This window comes from Hoplias malabaricus, chromosome 7 (genome assembly GCF_029633855.1).
Source record: "Hoplias malabaricus isolate fHopMal1 chromosome 7, fHopMal1.hap1, whole genome shotgun sequence".
In the NCBI taxonomy this organism is placed as follows: domain Eukaryota; kingdom Metazoa; phylum Chordata; class Actinopteri; order Characiformes; family Erythrinidae; genus Hoplias; species Hoplias malabaricus.
In genome coordinates, this window is record NC_089806.1 from 14,445,028 (window position 1) to 14,458,187 (window position 13,160).

Below are 13,160 nucleotides of genomic sequence, written 5' to 3' on the forward strand. Positions count from 1 at the left end.
CGCTCATATCGCCCAGCGCTACATTTTAACCAGTTGGTCTAAATATTCGGTGAAAATGAACGCACTGTTTGTGTCACATGATTATCCTGGCCTGCCCATTACTAACAGCATTTCAGTGTAGAGGCCAAGGACTGTATTGTGGAGAAGGTCAGAGGTTTGACCCTCACCTTAGAGACCTCCAGGCTGAGCTGTTTGCTGTTAGTGGTGATTAGGAACAGAATGCGTCATCCACCAGCAATTTGGTGGTATTTGCCCTCTTGTGCGCAGTGATGATGGCCTGTTGTGCACACAAGCCCAGTTCATGGCCTCAAAAGTGAAAGGCAGCTGCATACCTCCTATGGTTCAGCCATGGAGATCTTATTTTGAGATGATGCTCTTTGAGTGCATTTACCCACTGCTTATTTAACAGCAGTGTACTGGTAGTTAAACAAGCTCACCAGACCCTCTGCTTGTGTTTTTGTTCTAATACGTAAATGTAGGGGTCAAGTTGATGTCTGATTTTTCATATAAAGCATATCCATATGATGCTTCCATGTCTAAAGCTGTTGCAGCCTTTTGAGTATTTTCTTCGGGAAGTAAATCATTAACATTTTCTTCCCTCAGTGAAGACTGTGCAGATAGATGAGCAGAATTTTTAAAGTTAATATAGATGCTTATACATAAAGCTACAGAGACCCTTCTCTTCAGTCTCTCAAAAATGACTATCTCTAGAAATGGGCCTTCATTGGTGGTTCCATTGACTTGACTCATTGAATGTCGATGAACAGACCTTCCTAACAATATAAACTCTGCTTTGTGCCAATAGCACTCTCTTGTGTAATGTGAAAACATGCTTTACAATATGCAACTAATAATATGGACTGTCTTTTACTTTTCTCCAGCTTTCCTTGAAGAACATATCTACAAGTACGATTTTGGATTTGGAAAGGCCTGGTGCATGTGGATTAAATTTCCCAGGTGTGCAAAAACCAGCACCCAGGAGCTGTAAAGTGAAGCATGCCTGTGGTCACTGTGTGCAGTGATAAGCTGCACAGTGCTTTTGATAGTTCCAGGTGCATCTGCTTTTAGTAATGGTCTGGAACACCTTTCCCCACTACAACACCATCTCTGCCAGGGACCAGTGGAGGAAGGGAGTGGTTGATTCTTGCAAGCCTATGCATTATGTTTAGGTGGCGTGACAAGGTATGTGTTGAGAAATGCACTGATAAGAAATGTTTTGGGGTAGAAAGTATCTAGAATGCTGCATGTATCTAGAAGTCTACCTCGCAAGCACATTTTTAAAGCTAGGTGCCGGATCTGAAAGCAGATGTGTGTATCTTAATCTTTTTGAATATGAAGAATGTCAAGATGTAGTCTATTCGGTTGATTTTTACAAAGGTTGTGCTTATTTGGAGTCAAGCTTAACAGAGAATGAGAAATGTCTGAATGCTGCAGTCCTTCACAATGCTATGTGTGGAAGTTCTCACTGGCAATAAACCAGGTATTTACAAATTTCCCATCAGTGTTATTGTCTTTCAGTGTTAAATGTGCTCAAAGCATTTTTCCATACACCACCTAGTACCTGACAAAGTGATTATAATTGGTCCATAGGTCTAGAAATGTAGACAGTAGAGAAGTCTGATACCTTTCTTGTTTTGATGTCTGAAAAGAAAAACCTGACAGTCTGAGAGCATTTCCCACAGGTTCAGAACAGTGACCACCTGCTCAGCTGCTGCAGTAATCCACTCCTCTTTTAATACCACAGAAGAAGTTATTAAAGTGCTACCCAGACACTCGCCTGGCATGTCCGAACCACAAACAGACAATGTCTCAGAGGAAAAGAGATTTGTTTTCACAGGTACTGCTATTATGCGACTGTTATATTTAATGTAGTGCCAAGTCAGGTGTGGGCGTGTTCTTCTTAGGCAGGACTGAAGCTTACTCTACACTGGTCTCGGTTTAGGGTTTCAGGGTATCAGAGGTTAAACTGTTAACCTAGACATAGTCAAGCCATCTATGTAGTGCTCCATGTGTGCATTTAAGTTACTGTTTGAAGAGTTAATCAAGTGAGACTTCAGCCATTTCTTAAATAAATAAAGCTGTATTAATTAAATAGCTCATAGTGTGTATATAATTTAAACAAAGCCTTATATAACAGTAAATAGCACCACTGTTAGTACATTCAACGTATTGGAGTAACATTTAGCTTTTTTATGTTCTGTCTGATTTTGTTGTCTCCCTTTTAAAAGTGACATTTGTCCAATCTAGGACACCATAAACATTATGAAAAGTTTGGGGGATAAATGCCAAAAGAAGGACTGGACAGGTCACTTATGCAGGAAGTTGGTGTCTACTTTGTCAGGGTTTTGGACATGTGGGAAGTCTTATCTGGAGCAGGTAAGGTGTAAAGCCTAGGTAGAAAGATTATAAAGTATCTGTCTGAGGTTAACTGAACTTAGTGAGACAGGTCATAACTCATTTTCACAGATGAATTAATTTTAAACCAAGTCCTTAATTTGATGTGCATTATTCCAGTTTGTATTAAAGAGGGGAAAAATGCAAATGTGCAGTGTTTAAATAGTGTGTGCGCTAGTGTATGGCTACTGCATGGCCAAACAGTTGACATAGTAATTGAAGAGAACCCGTGTTTAATGAAGCATACTTTGTTCTTGCCATGCTGTGTATTTTTTCATAACTCCAGATACTTCATCACACACCCATGTGCCACAGTGTGAAGCAGTCGTGTAATTCATCTTGCAGTATTCACTATGGCCAAAAGTCTGCAGACAGCCCTTTGTGATTTGTCACTGTATGGAGCACCAACCAAGGGCAGACATTAAGTTGCATGTGCACAGTTGGTATAATCACAGTGTAAAAAGTGTGAACGAGAATGCCTTGTAGCAGCTGTACATTAGCCTTACTTTTACACTGTCCAGTGCTAAACCTGGCCAGGAGATGTACAAATCGTACAAATCATCCCCAAGCATTGTGCTGTTTACTGGAGCAAGGGAGCAGCATTCAACTCACCTTTAAGGTGAGTTAGTAGTATCTGTGAACCAGAGCTTATTCTCAAGCATCAGTACATGACTGATCTCATGGAGCGGAATCCAATGCAATATTTGGTCCAAGGCCTTCACAGAAGGTGTTAAAGCTGCAAAGAAAAGCCATTTTATTATTTAATTATTTTTTATGACCTTGGTGTTTTTATATCACCAAATGGCCATGGGCCACTCTATTGATATTGAAGTTGTAAAAAAAACCTTTCCATCCTACTTTGGCTTAAAAGTGTACTTGACATCATTGTACTCTGGCAGACCGATAGCTTGCGTCTGCCGGGGGCTTATCACACCACTGGGTCTCACAGACGAGTGGAAACACATGTAAGTTTTCTACAGGAGCACAGTCTCCCTGCCCTCGGCGATACTAGGCCACATGCTGTCATTCCTCACAGCTTTCACCATCAGCTCTGTCACTGATCTTATTGCTACTGACTCAGTGGAAGATCTGAGACACAGTGGGGTCACTAGGGTCTTTCACAAGATGAGAGTATGTATTCTTGACAGCAATGTTCCCTTTCATTAGTAAAAGCGCTCATGCTAATCAGAGCGAATTACCTTCAACTTCTGCAAATTTCATTTGCTACTGTTATCATGAGTTCTGCAGAAGGCTGCTGCTTCCTCTTCAGTGTTCAGTTATGTAAAAGTTGTTGTCTGTGCCTTCAACATGCTTCCTTCATTGCGGCAGATAAACATGAGCTTGTCAAAAGCCTTACTCTAAAGTTGTGTCCAAAAGTTTGGAAGTGAAGGTAAGGTGATACATCCTCTGTGGGGAACACATCTGCACAATTTAACTGCACAATTACAGTTTATTTACTGAATTTAACATTGGTGAGGGAAAACCAGGTCATTGTGGCCTGTGCAAAAATTATGGGACACTTTTACATACAATTATCCTCAAATAGAGAACCATACCGGACTATAACCTTTAATAGGCTTTGTTATGAAACTTATTTTTGGTCACAACAGGCTAGCACTGCTGGTCATGAACACACAGACGTACAATCTCATTTTCCATCTGCATAGTTAGTTTTTATTTCGTTTTTCCAATTTTCCCTGGTAGGCTTTTTTTATACTCCCAGTTGCTCAGCAAGGGTTGCAGTGGAATTTTAAATGGTGTCCTCTTTCCCTATACTGCTGAACATTCTTTCTACATATATATACAAACTCTAAAAACCAAACCTCTCACTATGGTAAACATGGCTAGGTCATCCATATTTGTGGACATAAAGGTCACCTGCCATGGTCACATTCTCCACATAGTTTTTGCCTGAAGGAAATGCCCTAGGAAATTATTCCACACCTGTGCTCCAGGAAAAAAAAATCTCTAAAGTGATGAATGATGGGAGTGTAATGTGTTCTATACGCACTGGCTATTTGTGGTGTGTATTTTTTAATTGTATTTTTATTCATTTATTTATTTAAAATATATTATGTAGGTTATTTATTTATGGTATGACTTTGTGGAGTGTAGTAAGCACAAAATTCCTGTTGTCTTTTAAAGAAATAGTGCAGCATTTTTCAGTCAAATCTTGCTATAGATGTGGTAAATGGAGATTAAAGTACTGTTGACTATAATTTAGTAATAGACCAAGAGGCATCAGTATAGTGCTGACAGAGACCAAACTATATTTTCCAACACAGACGTTCCAGAAAAAATGTCCTAAGTCTTTGCAACACTTGAAAAACTTGAGCCCTGCCTTCACCTGAAGTTTTTCCGTTTTCAGTCAAAAATATCATGTGTATGGACCCCCATACACACTCAAATACAGCCAACATATGACTGAACGTTGATGCTTTTCACCCAAAGTAAAAGAAATCGCTAGTTTTAAGTTGTTATATACTTACTCTACGAAGCAGGTCCCTTGGGTACTTCACCATTTGGCATTTAGCCCTGTGATGGACTGCTGCCCTGTCCAGGGTGTGTTCCTCCCTTGTGTATGTGTTTATATCTTGGTGTTAATGGTATTTGTATTCAAATTGTAGTCTTTTGTATTTTGTAAACTGCTGTCATTAGTCCTGAATGCTGTCTCATTTTCCCACAGTTGTGAACTGGAGCATGGTCTATGTTCTTAACTTCTGGTGTTTATTGTAGTTTCAGTCAATCAGGTTGTTTGAACAACAGTCCAGATGTAAACACTGGGTCTTTCAATGTATTAAATACACAAGATTGCTTGTAAAGCCAGCTATGTTTAGAGATTTTTGTTTGCCTGTTGGGAAAATAGTCTTGTAACTTTACATGGTGGTCTGGATGCAGTAGCTGAAGAACCCCCTGCTTTGGGTACATCCTTTGGCCTAAAAATAAATACAAACCTGTGTTCAGTAAGATTCACTATCCTTTTAGGGAAAGAATATGGTTCTATTACAGGATACATTTCTTTATAATTCTGAAATCTGATGACATGGTCTCAATGTATAAAATTAGTACTTGACTGCTTGTCAGAAATGAGAATTTTTGTAGAGGAAATGAACATTGTAAATGAATGAAGTATTTTACAGAGTAATACAGTGTATAATACAAAATGTATTGAACTTTAGATTCAGTGCTCCATTATGTAGTGTGCCATAACCCTTGCAACCTCTCCAACTCCAGTGTTACCCTGCTCAAATAGTTTAAAAGCTGCTCTGCTTTTAGAAATTACACCCATTTAAGGATGATCAGTAGTTGCATGTTAAAATTGTCACAAGGAAATTCTGGAGCTGTGAGTAGTCTCTGTGTTAGTGAATCAGATTTTGGAATTCTAACATTCCATTATTTCCGGTGGGTCTGCAGTCTGCAGAGAGCGGTAACTGGAATTGACACATACATAGTCCAGCTATGTAAACCATTTGTTGAATTAGTAGTGAGAATCTGGCTTCAGGTTGTGTTACTTCCTTTTAGGAAAATGTCTATTGTGGTGTGCAGTATCTTCCAGTACCATTTCTCTCAGCCAATGGATGATGTTTTAATTTTCACAACCAAACTGTCAATATTTTTGCCCTTGGACAGATTAAGACTGAATTACCTCTGTTCTCCAAAATGTGCTTGGAGTGTTTTGAATGGAGAAATTATGACTAATGGAATAAAGTTTGTATCGGTCTATGGTGACATAAGCCACTGTTGGTGCTGTTACTATGGTTTCCCATTGCTGTGGACATAATAAAGTAGGAGGTCTAATGTGATAGATATTATGGAGATGGGACCAAGGTCACAGAGTAAATACAGATAAGAGACATGCGGATTTTTCCTTTTAAATGCACACAGTTACAGGAGTAATTCTAAGGCCTAGGTACCATGAACAGGAAAATGTGCCGATGGTAGACTGGCCAGCTTGCAGTCCAGACTGTACATTTGTGCTTCTCTACAATGTCCAAAATGAGTATGAAGGCCTCCATACAGAAGTGCAGCAAATGACCATTATAAAGGGAAATGGGGAAAGCTTCTGTGTTCAGAAATATATCCAGTGATGTCTCTACCCCATAGGTTATGGACTGTGTGGCAGACATTTAATTTAGAATGGGTGTATTTACCAACTGCTTTCAATTCAATACAAGTCAAGCAATGTATTAATTATTTAAAATGTTATCTGTGAAGATAAAACTTGACAGCATAGCCTGAGTTGTAAAAAGCAGGACCATTTTCAGAAGTCAGTCCCTTCTGAGGTTAATTTCAGAAAGATTCTATTAAAATAATAAACCTGGCCAAGTCTGGTCACATCCATGTGCTGCCTTGAGGCAGTTTTGAGACAATTTCAGATTTTTCTAAGACCCTCTGTACTTGCTCTATTTAGCTGTACCATGTCTATAATGTTTTTATTGTCGGATATGGATCATGCGTGAAAGGATGTTTATTGTGGCATGACTAGTTTTGATCAAAACTGTTTTCTTGAGTGCCGTCTCCTGAACAGGAAGAGTAAGGAACTGTGGCATGTCTTTCCCTTAAGCATCCATCCTTCAACATGTTCATTGTGAGGCCACCACTCTTTCACTGGGTCCATTTAAAGAAATTTAAACGAAAGTTGTGGTTCAGCCCACCGACAGCTGGATCATTGTGCCAGTCCATGAGGGGGTCTTCCTGAGGATTAAACCCCTCACAGATGTGTATTTAAGTGATTAATTTGGGCAAACTATGGTCTATTGTTCAGATGTGCCATCACTCATCTATGGATGCCTGTATGTTTGAGTTTGCCTACATTGTAAAGTTAGGGCCATTGTACAGAACTGTACACTTAATTGTGTGTTAAAGCAGTTCCCATGTGCTTATCAAGTGTCCACTTGCTTTAAGTAGGGCACTTAAGTAGGGCATGTTTACGTGCAATTCTGCAGTCAGGTGGTCTGTTTGGAAAGGCATTTATATATATAGATTTTAAAGTTTGCATCACCTGCCTGCCTCAGTATTAGTATGTAACCACATTAGTCTATGTTAACACACCTAAATGTGTAAATATTTTAATTTATTTAATTCCAGTGGAACACATGTACAGAGTGATGATGTCTCACTTCAAATATGAGCTATATTTAGACGTAGTACTGTGGCAAATCTAAGACCACAGTTTCATGTTTTTGATTTCCAGTCAACTTTTCTATTAACAAAGTCGTTCATTTTTGTGTATTTATTCACAGAATGTATTTTCAGATATGAGCCAAATACAGCAAGTCTTGGTCAGATTTTTTTCCCTCCTTGTGTTTCAGCCCATTTCCAAGAAGTACATTCCACTTGATTTGATCCAGTAAATGCTAGTCACACCTTGAGGGGTCACAGGGTCATACTCTAAGCTGCACACTCGGGCCATCTGTGTAGTTCACTAATATTAATGTTAAAGGGGGCGAATCCAAGCTGACCCTGAAAAGTTTGAGATTCTTTACTAGAATTTCTTTTGTTAGTCTGAATATTGTGTATGATTGTGGTATGCACATCCTGTAGTGACCCGATGACACTGTGCTACAGAAACACTGAAAGGTATCATCAGTAAGCTTTTTACTGTGCCTCATCGCTAGTTGTGAAGTTTTACAGAAGCCAGACATCTGAATGAGCTGTCTCAGTGCAGTCGCTAATGAAGATTTGTAGAGGCTCTAAAGGAGGCATCTGTCAGCAAGGGGCCTTCATGACTCCTCAGAAGTATGCAACCTTAAAGTTTGTGCAGCTTTTCTAGGACACCCTTTAAAGAAGTCTGTCTTGCATTTGAATGTTTGTGTCTTTTTTTAAACACATGCAAAATCCAGAATTATGCGGCACACGAGTCATCAGTGTAGCTACTTTTTGTTCAAGTATTGTGTGATTTTTATTTTTTAGTGTTTTTTTTATTATTATTATTATTATTTTTTAACCCCTGGTGTTTGGTGTAAAGTGCAACGGCAGTGTTAATGGATCTTAAAAGTGATGCAAGACCCCCTCCAGTCAGTAACACCTTTTGTTCCAAGCGAGTCCCCCAGCTGTTCCACTATTTAAGAACATTTGTCTTCTGAGAAGGCTTTAAACTACATATTTGAGTGCTTGCATTGGCATCAAGCCACAAGAGTATTAGGCATTACAACAGGTCAGGTGCAGATGGATATTATATATATTAACGCATAAATTGTAAAAGGCCACTGGAAATGTCAAAAGCTCATTCATCTAAGAATACATCCATTTATAATTTCTAAGGTGTTGAAAATGTGCACACAAGATCTAACTTTCTGCCACAGCACACTCCTGAAGCCTGAATTAAACAAATGACACAACTAAGCCAAGCCCAAACAGCTCCCAAACATTAAATATTGGAGGTAAAGGCCATTTGTCAGTTTTCTCTCAGTGTATAATGCACAAAAGAGCTTTGTCTTTAATAAACAATCAGATAAAGTTTATGTAGAGAACATGGAGAATTCATCTCATTGTCCATGTGATAAGGGCCAGCTTTGTATTAGAACTTGCGTCAAGATCCCTTGATATGATTGCAACCACAGCGATAAATGCACAAACGTATGCAGGAGATGTTTATTTACCTCAACAAGCCAAAACCGTTTGTACTGCTGGAGGTTCAACAATATTGGCTCCTTACCCAACTACATGTTTCAATTTTAATTTTTAACTTAACACTAGAAGCACCATGCAAATTTGATCCGCTGAGACATGGAAGCACAGAGATTATTTGACCACTGTGATTAAATCAGAGCCCCACTGACATCCCTCCCTCAGCAAAACCAACATGGATCAAAACTGAGTCAGTCACAGCACTGAAACACCTGCCTCTCGGCGCTTCTAGTGTTAAATGTGTCACTTTTACCCTTCCACCTTTTAATGTCATTTTAGGAGGCAGATGTTTGTTTCTTATTCTAAATTTTCATCTTCAAATATTTATTTCTACCTTAAGGGTCAGGTTCCTAGGCCAATTTTGGCATTATTCACCAGCCTTTTATTTAAATTTTCCATTCCAACTTAGAATAAAGGTGATTATAGGCTGAAGTTAGCATTTGGAAAACAAGTCATTCTCATTTTCTTTGTTTAATACACACAACATCTTCAATACTGTTGTTATTTATCGTAGTCCTCATAAAACACCCAAACCTCCAACATTATGCATTTTAATAACATTGTTTATTTCTTTAAAGAAAAAACTACAGACCCTACAACTTTAATACTGCTGTTCTTACTGTTGTAAATCACATCACAAAACTCAGACTTTACACCTTCACTTTAGCATCTGTACTTTACTGAAACTGGACTTTCTACTACAAAGGAGGAAGAAACATGGTTGAAATGGGGTGTGATAGAATAAGGTGAATAGTTTGTAGCCTTTTCGTCTACAAGCTGACTCTCACTACACTATACCATAGCCTAGATAATTCCTACCTGTTTGCAGGCTTTTGAAGATGTTTTTGGTTTGTTTCCTAGCTGATGGAATTGGCTATAACAAATACATGCAAATACCATCAGATGATATCAGAAGCCCCTCTAAACATTATATAACCTGCTTTTTGATAGCCATAAAATAACATTTTTACACTTTGGAAATCGCCCTTCCTGTCCTCATGGCTTGCGAGCTGCAACAGGAAGTCCTTATTGATCAGAATGTTTATTTGATTAAACTGCAAAGATGAAAATAATTTTAGGTGTACATGGCTGAGGACCAAATATGTCCTTTCCCTTTTTTAAAGCTTTGTCCAGTCATCTTCCAACAAAAAATAAAAATAACCACACATTGTCAAGTTTATCGGCTGCTGTTCAATCCACAAGAAATACTGTCAAATACATGGGCTGTCTCCTGTGCCTGTGTCTGCTGATAGCTTGAAATAATTGTCCTGACTCATTTCCCAGGGTAAACAGTTGAGTTTTAATATTTTGCCATGAAGCACTAAGAAGACAGTACAGATAACAGAGGAACATTTTGAGTACAATATATACAAGGTCTTGAAGATAGTGTGCAATGTCATTCTGCTCTTAGCCTAGAAACATTTGTATCTGCTTGTTTCTTAGATGACTTGTTAAAACCTATTCAACTTGTTCAAGAAGATTTTAGCTGAATGCTTTCAAAAACCTAAAACTTTCACTAGTTCAGGTCTCTATTATCTAGGTAGAAGTCTGACAGCTGGCCTGCAAAAGCGCATTGTTCTTTAGATATACTCCATCATGAATGAGTGCCAGCAAAGTTTTTCCATCACTTTAACAGGACAAGCCTCTGCACATAAACAAAGTCATACACTTGTGAATTTCCTCCAAACTCTAGGCATATATTACCATCCCGTGGCGTCAATGTCTTGGGTTTGATAGTAGTAATTTATTTTGACCATGTTTGATATTTTCTCCTCAGGGGTTACTTTTGAATTGTTGGTACAAATCTTTGGCTGGATTTTCAGTTTGTGTAACATCATTGTATGCGCTAAGCACTAATTGCACATCAGCCATTGCCAAACAGCTGGAGGCCATTTCTTAGAGCTCCTCTTTAGCCACCATTCATTTTGTTTACCACAGGGGCAACAATAAGCAGCCTCCTTCTGTGAAGCTGTGACCCATCACCACAGGCTCGGAGTCACGAATGGGTAAGGTGTCCTGTTTAAAAAGATATTTATAGCCTTACAGTGGGAAATCACATGGGTCATGTTTGTATGGGCATCAGTGGGATTTATAGCTCAAAAGCTCCCTAGGCCTCTCCTGCTTTTGATCTCCAAACAAGACACCTTGGTGCTTGGGTTTGCTTAGTCCAAACTACTTTGGTGGTAATCAAGGCATCTAAAGGTACAGCAGATTTAGTTATTTTTTTACTGTATGATTCTGAAAACACCTTTTATTCCTATAACTTCCAGTGAATATATAGATTTTTATTTATTTATTTATTTATTTAAATAGATTTTTTTTTAAATAAAAAATTATCCAGTTGTAAAAGAAATGTGGAAAGTTGTGTTACTTGGTTTGTGATAATCATTATGCCAGTATCTTTAAAGCTGTGGGGAAAAATCTCTAATTAAAGACTTTCTTGAATATAAATCCATGACCAGAAATGTTGGATTTACAAAATAAATAAATAAATAAATAATAATAATAATAATAACTGTCTTTAACAGACAATCTATAAACTGTAAGAAAGGTTTTGTTTAGCCACATTACTCTAATGCGTCAGCTAGAGCTGTTAGGATTACAGTCATCATCATGGAGCTATATTTTAAGCTCTAGCCTGTTTACAGATTGAGAGATTAAGAAGTGATTGCAGCATCAGGATCCTTTTGCTGAAAAACCAGGGTTTGTTTCTGGTGAATCATAACCTTCCCTCATACCTTTATTTTTCTAACTTCCCTTCATCACTCATAGCATCCTTTCCTTTCCAGATGCCTCTTTTCACAGGCCCATATCACCTGTATTAAGCTGGTTTATCTGTTATCTTCAATCTCATGTCTGAAACATTTCACTTGGTATTTGGGTTTGTTGGTGTTGGCTCTTGAGCTTAAAAGATCATTTTCAATATATATATATATATATGTGTGTGTGTGTGTGTGTGTGTGTGTGTGTGTGTGTGTGTGAGAGAGAGAGAGAGAGAGAGAGAGAATCTTTCCCTCAACATTAGAGTAGTTAGAGGTAACGTTTTGTCAGGTAGGGTGTCACTAAATCATGATCACAGTTTGCAATTATTGGTGGCTCATTACAAAAAGGAGTGGCACTCAGTGATTGATACAAGGGTTAGTCTGAAGTTTAAACAGGCTCAAATTACCAGCCTAGTTCTGACTAGAATGGAATCTGTCATTAGAGATCAGGCGCTTCTGCTTTTGCTGTTGTGCTATTAGGGAATATTGTCTGTAAGAAGGTCCAGAAAGAACATTTTGTATTAAGTGTCAGACTTTGTTGAAGGTGCCTGGTAATGTTAGTAAAAACATCACTTGTTAAGCTGTGGGAGTATTCATTTCTACAAACGGCTAATAACCTTCTAAAATAAAATTCCGCTGAATGAAACCTGGCTTAACAGTTTCCTGTGTCTGTCCCACAGCTTGAATTGCCATTCAGAGTTTGTCACTTGGCGTCATGGTATTGTAGCAGCTCCAGATTACCTTACGTTGGTTGGACACCTACTTGAGACACGTAACACATGCATGTGTGCACCATCTGTCTAATATTTATTGAAGGAATGGCTGTCCTGTTCCTGGTATTTCTTGTTTGTGGTTTTTGACCATCTGATATGGATATTTCTGCCCAGATCATTCTCTGGGCGTCTGGCTGTTGAGGTCACAGATGAAATAACTGTTGTCCTTGGGTGGGTTCGGGGGGACTGCAAGAAATGAACCATGTCCGAGTAAACACAGAAGTCCAGACCACACATCAGTGGGTCTAGGTCCCTGTCCTCTGCTATAGTTCATATGGCAGAAAATATTAAGTAATAACATACCTCTATTCTCTGCTTAGTGATGGGTATGTGCTATCTACATGCACTAAATGAACACACAGAAGCACTCTAATTGTTAAGAGGTGTAGGGGAAAAAATCCCTTGCTGTGCACTTCTAACAGTAGTCTCGTAAAACTTAAGCCGGGCTGTTGACATGGCAGCCTGAAAACAAATGAACAACTGTTATATGCCTTATTCAAACATCAAAGTCCCAAATATTCAACTGAAAACTTCACAAGTGTTGGCCCCTGCACAGAATGGAGAAAGTTAAGAAAAAAGTAAATAGTTGTGAAAATTTTAA